Source organism: Micromys minutus (assembly GCF_963924665.1).
Source record: "Micromys minutus genome assembly, chromosome: 19".
In the NCBI taxonomy this organism is placed as follows: domain Eukaryota; kingdom Metazoa; phylum Chordata; class Mammalia; order Rodentia; family Muridae; genus Micromys; species Micromys minutus.
Window position 1 is genome coordinate 11,585,371 of NC_137954.1, and position 6,512 is coordinate 11,591,882.

The 6,512-nt window shown below is 43.4% G+C and overlaps 1 pseudogene across 1 annotated transcript; it reads right to left on the reverse strand.

Moving 5' to 3' along the window:
* Window positions 1-5,518: 5,518 nt before the first annotated feature.
* Window positions 5,519-6,048, reverse strand: LOC308433302 (large ribosomal subunit protein eL18-like; annotated as a pseudogene). The gene has a single exon. The product of its transcript is annotated as a large ribosomal subunit protein eL18-like (transcript).
* Between the last annotated feature and the right edge of the window lie 464 nt (window positions 6,049-6,512).

Here is a 6,512-nt window from a genome sequence, read left to right on the forward strand (position 1 = left end):
CGTTCCGAACCAACATGGCCCAACTGATCCGTGCAATTGCCTTCTCTTCCACCTGTTCTCTGCCTCTGTCCCAGGGTATTTCTGTGCCCCAAAATCCCACACAAACACAACTCTACAACCCGATAGCTTTTCATACAAGTTTATATGTTCAACTCTCAATCCACAAACCCTCTACACAAGATTACATCAAATAGGCAAAGATACAGACTGCCCTTCATATAAGATGCTAGACCTATAAAATCTTTAATGTTCATAGCTATTTAATGCCAATTAATATCACCTGGGTCCAGCTGGTCCTTGGAAACCTCCTGGTTGCCTCGACCTCTCACCTGTGTTCTCTCACCCCTGCACCTCTTTTCCTCAGACCCCTTAGACCTCCTACTTCTCTCACCCCACCCAGTCACTGGCTTTCCTTTACTAATGAAAATGGAAAGGTTCAGTTGAAGTCATGTGACTAGCCAGTCCTTCTTAGAGAAGTGGAATTAACATTAAAATACAAACAGCTTCAAGACAATCTACAATCAAGAAGCAAGTTGGGGAGAAAAGGGGTTTATTCAGCTTACACTCCCACATTGAGGTTTATCACCAAAGGAAGTCAGGACTAGAACTCAAGCAGGTCAGGAAGCAGGAGCTGATGCAGAGGCCATGGAAGGGTGTTACTGGCTTGCTTCCCCTGGCTTGCTCAGCTTGCTTTCTTGTAGAACCCAGATCTACCCACAATGGGTTGGGCCCTTGCACCTTGATCACTAGTTGAGAAAATGCCTTACAGTTGTGTGTATGATGTTGGAAATCAAGCCAAGGGCCTCAAGCATGCTAATCTCCTGCCTTAGTATATCTAAGGTTCATCTTGCCTTTCTTGATCTTCCATGTTAGTCATTGTTTTATTTACGTATAATTTTTTTTAAATTTCATTTTATTACAATCTTATATGTATGGGCATTTTATTCACATATATGTGTGTACACATACATGGGAAGGAAGAGTTTTTCTCTATCACTATGTTCTCTATTCCTTTGAACCTGAAACCTTCCCCATTCCCACCCCTGCTAGGCTGAAAACCAGCAAGTCCCAGAGATCTTCTTATAATCTCTCCTCTGAGTGTTGGAGTTACAGAAGGAAATGAAGAGGGCCAGAGGAGGAGGTGGAAGTAGAGGGAGCTGGGGAGCCAACATGGTGGTGGTGGTGGTCATGGATATTCTTCTCTGTGCCTAAGTACAGGTTGTTATGAGTATTTTTGCTGTTCTTTCATGTGAAGAGTTAATTGAGTTCAAAAGAAAGTGTAGTGGCTAGACACACAAAGCCCGCCTCGGAATTGGGATGTGTGTGTGTGCCAGGCGTGGTAAGACCCCTCCTAGGGGACAGTGTGTGAGTGGCTGGCTGGGAGACAGCAGGGAATGTAGAGCGTAGGGGGGAAGCAGATCCGGCTCAGTGGCCCACGGCTCTGCACAGATGCACTTGGAGTGTGAATGCATAGGAACTGGTAACCACTGATCCCTCTTTATTTGTATCACAACATACAGGCAGAAGGATCATAAGTTCGATGTCATCCTCAAGTATATCTTGAGCTCAAGGCTACAAGACATTCTACCTATATAGCAAAAACAAGTGTGGCAAGAGTGGCACAGGAAAAGAGAAGCCAAGGAGATGGCTCAGTGCATAAAGGGTAAAGGCACATGTCACCAAGACTGATGACCCAAGTTTGACTGTTGGGGCTCACATGGTGAAAGAAGACACTCATGGCCATGTATATGCATGCGTTTTCTCTCTCTCTCTCTCTCTCTCTCTCTATATATATATATATATATAGATAGATAGATAGATAGATAGATATAGATATAGATATAGATATAGATATAGATATCACATATTTAATTGTTAATTCTGTTGAAAGGGAATTAAATTCAAGGCCTGATAATCCTGTTGCTGGTTAGTATATTTCAGTCCTTAATAATTAAGACCTTCCACTATCTGGCAGTCTCTGCAATGCTGAATCCACTCTTTTAGGAGAAATAATGATTCCTATTGTCTGAATATGATTTGTCTAGGCTATCTCTTATACAAGGAGATGGAATGCGGGAGTGAACAGACAGAGAGGAGTATCTTGTCAGTTGTTAGCTAGGAGATTTAGGGCTTAACTGCTTAACTGCCTCCTCTGGACACCTGGACGACGCGGAGCTCAGAGCTTTGGAATTCACAGTCATTAGAGAAGCTGTAACTTATCTTGTATAAACACCGCAGTGCCTGGGACTGCGGAACCGGAGTGTAATTAATTCTTGTGTAAATGCCAGGTCCTTGAGAAGAGCCCATCCTCTCACAAAGAGGGAATGGGGTGAAGAGGTCATTGTGTGGGGCTCATGCTCCTGACTTCCTGGCTACAGTGAGTGTTGGGCAAGCTTTTCTTCCCAGCCCCCCAACTCCCTCGTTATAAAAACCTCCAGCTTTCTAGCCTCTTGGTCGATACCTCTATCTCCTGCGTGAGATACGTTTCAGCCCGGAGCTCCGTCATTAAACTACCCCTTGCTTTTGCAACAAGAAGGTCTCTCGTGTTTCATTGGGTAACCCCGTGTCCTGAGACTCGAGTGGGGGTCCTCGAAAGGGGGTCCTACACTGTACCAGCAGGGAACTGAGTACTGACTGGATTTTGGTATTGCTATTACTATGGTTCATCATCTTCCTCACTCAGTGATTGGTTTAATAAAGATCTGTTGAGGGGGCTGGAGAGATGGCTCAGTGGTTAAGAGCACTGACTGCTCTTCCAGAGGTCCTGAGTTCAATTCCCAGCAACCATATGGTGGCTCACAACCATCTGTAATGGGATTCAATGACCTCTTCCAGTATCTGAAGAGAGCAACAGTATACTCACATTACATAAAATTAATTAAAATAAAGAAATCTTAAAAAAAAAAAAAAAAGATCTGTTGAGCAATAGCTAAGCAGGAAAGGGAAGGCATGACTTCCTGGCTAAGAGGGGATAGCTGGGAGGCCCTGCTTGTTCTTGTTTTGTAGGTAGGGTCTCTTGTAGCCTAGATTGTCCTTGAGTTCAGGATATAATTGAGAGTGACCTTGAAGCAAAGATGGAAATATTTGGGATTGGAGAAAGAGAGAGGGTGGAGGGAGGGAGGGAAGGAGGGAGAGAGGGAGTTAATGTGGATTAGTATACTTGAGTGAATTAAGTTTGATGAGCTAGCTAGTAGGTAGCCTAAGGTAAGACCTAAGCTATAATAAAATCAATAAGTCTCTGTGTCATTATTTTTCTGCTCTTGGGGACAGGGAATCCCACTACACACACACACACACACACACACACACACACACACACACACACACACACCATATACAAATGTTATCTTTAAAAGAGTCTTCTGGAGCCATGAAATCCAAGCAACACAACACAAGCTCTTGCAAGGGTTCACTTGACTCCATTATCATCTTGGCAGGGTCACTCATGTGCCTCTATGAGGTTTCTATTCTTCTCCTAAGAAAGTCAGCAGGATGCAATATTGGCGGTTTCCCGTTATCCACTCTAATTGCTTCCCAAAGGCCTCACCCTAAATAAAATGAATGAGATGACACCAGTAACTTCTCAACCTCTCTAGCTTGAGACTCTAGGGATTAGACGTCTCCGTGACAACAGAACAACTGTATTTAGACCACAACACTGAGTTGTTTCTCTTCTCTGAGATCTTTTCCTGCTAAATCCTCATTGCCCTAATAACTCTTAGATGCCTTTGAAAATGTATACTCCATCTCTTTCTCCCCACTTTTCCTAGTCAGAGCAGAAAAAGTGGAAAACAAAGGTTTATTCTCTGGCTTCCTTAAATAGATTTTCCCCTGCCATACAAAGCAGCATATATGACCCATCGCTTGAAAGGTCAAAGTAGGATTGATAGTCTGAAGTCACTTTGGAATACAGATTTTGAATTTCAACTCAGGCCAGATACAAATCCTTCCTCAAAATTAAGTAAGCTGACTTCAAATTTACTATGTAGCCAAGGCTGAAGTCCTTGATCCTCCTCCCTCATGTCCTAAATGCTGGGATTAGAGGTATTCACCAACATTGCCAGCACCGAACATAACATCCTCATTAAATTGAAAGGGTCCCTTGTAGCTGGATTTTGGCTAATTTGTGAGTTCTTTTTCCTTTCACCCTTTTTCTACCCTTTTAACCCTCTAATTCTAGATAGATGAGAATAAGATAGAGGGGAATGAGATGACATAATTCTGCTAATTCAGGGCATCAAGTTCCTTGGGGCAAGTTCGCTCTTCACTGTCAGGATATCTAATTTCTCCTTCATTTTTTTTGTGCATGACTACTTAACAAACCACAGCCAATAATAACCAACTAAACACGCCACCCCATCTCTTAGAGTCCTAGAGTTTATACACCCTCTGCAAAATCCCTAGAATTACAAATGCTACACAACCACAGAAAGTATCTGCTGCTGGCAAATCACACTTCTACTAGAGCATGAGGCAAATCTTAGTCATCTGCTGTGGACAATCTGAATCAGTCCTCTACCCCACATCTAGGATTAAAGCAAAAATATACTACCATAATATTCTTTAAAGAAACCAAAACTTCAAAATTGTCAGTGTAGTCCATATTGTTGCCTGAGAATGTATGTAGCTCAATATTAGAATATGGAAATCTGTGGATTTTCATCTCCTATAGAAAGGGGGCAGAGATAGAGAGAGGGGGAGGGAGGGAGGGAAGGGAAGAGAGAGAGAGAGAGAGAGAGAGAGAGAGAGAGAGAGAGAGAGAGCATGGTTGGTTGAATGCTACTACTGTTCCCTAATTGCAATGATTATCCATTTAGCCTACCATTGATTAAAAAGAAGAAAAAAACAACACTGCCCCTCACTGATGGGTGTGGTGTACAGTTGTGGTGTAGCACTGAAGAGGTTTGCAAATTCAAGATGAACTTAGGTTACAAAGTAAGACTCTGTTCAAAAGATGAATAAAATCCCACTCATAAAATTCTTTGTAAGAAAAAAGATTTACTTTAATAAATAGAGTTCAGCCAGACATGGTGGCTCTTGTCTTTAGTCCCAGCACTTGGGAAGCAGAGGCAGGCAGATCTCTGTGAGTTCAAGGTCGCACTGGCCTACATAGCAAATTCCAAGGACTACACAGAGGAACAGGGTCTCGAAACAAATAAACAAAGGAAAGAAAGAGCAGATAAAGCCATAATGATTAGTCCATACCTTGGAAGAAGGGATCAGAGAACAGTCTGCAGAAATCAATTCTCTCTTTTTATCATTCATGTGCTTGATGTCAAACTCAGGTCGTGAGGGTGCCCTGACCTGCTGAGCTATGGCCAGCCAGCTCTGTAAATGTCAGACTATGGATCTTGCATTCTCGCTGAACAGAGATAGATAGAACTGTGGTTTGCAGAGAACTGCCCCCCCCCACTAATTTCCACTAATTAATTCACTTTATATCCTGTTCTATGTTTCTTTCTTTTCTTTTCTTTTTTAACATCCAAAGCTTTTTTTTTATTAACAGTAAGATCCACGGTTAGTTTTTGTAGCCTCGATTGGCCCTTCTGTCTCTGGCAAGCTCGAACTTCCGGCCCTTGGAACGGTCATAGTTTTGGTGTGGCTGTGTGGAGTTCCTGGTGCCTTGCCAAAGTGTCTGTACACCTCTGGGCTCTTCTTGACTTGGGAGACTCCAGGGCCAGCTGGTCAAAGGTAAAAATCTTACCCCCAGCCTTGAGGCTGGGACTTTGGGGCCGGCTGCTCACCCGCAGAGCACAGGCCTTCAGCTTGGGCACTTCCAGAATCCGCACATCATCTGTGACTATCCCCACAACCACAGCGGTTTTGTTCTCTTTGATTCAACTTTCGGATCATTTGGGACAGGGACGTAGGTGGCCGGTAAGTGCGACTCATAAATAACCTTTTCAGCACAACCTGATTGAAGGTGGAGTTGGTCCGTCTGGCCAGAAACCTGTATGGCTTGACTGGAAACGGCAGGTAGATGTCCTGGCTCTTGGGCTCCTTGCGCCGGACCTTTTGGTCCTTGTCGTGGCGAATGTCAACACCCATGATGGTGCCTCCCTCTCAGCCAGGTCCAGAAAGCTGTACTATGTTTCTTATTGTCATATTAACAGGTTAAACTGTAAGTCCTAGGGCTGGGGAAATTCTCAGAGATTAAGAGCACTGCTCCAGAGGTCCTGAGTTCAATTCCCAGCAATCACATGGTGGGTCACAACCATCTGTAATGGGATCTGATGCCCTCTTCTGGTGTGTCTGAAGACAGTGTCTGTCGGTGTACTCCTATACATTAGATAAATAAATCTTAAAAAAGAACTATAAGTCCTTACACCCATGTTCTCCTATTAGTCAATATCTCCCATATTCTGTTTTTCAAATTTTATCATTTTTATGTGTGTGTGTGTAAGTCTGTGTGTAAGGCACCCATATGGGGGTGCCCTAAGGAGGTAAAAAGAGCAAATCGGATGGCCTGGAGTTTGACTTACAGGCAGTCCTGGGCATTGAGAACTGAATTC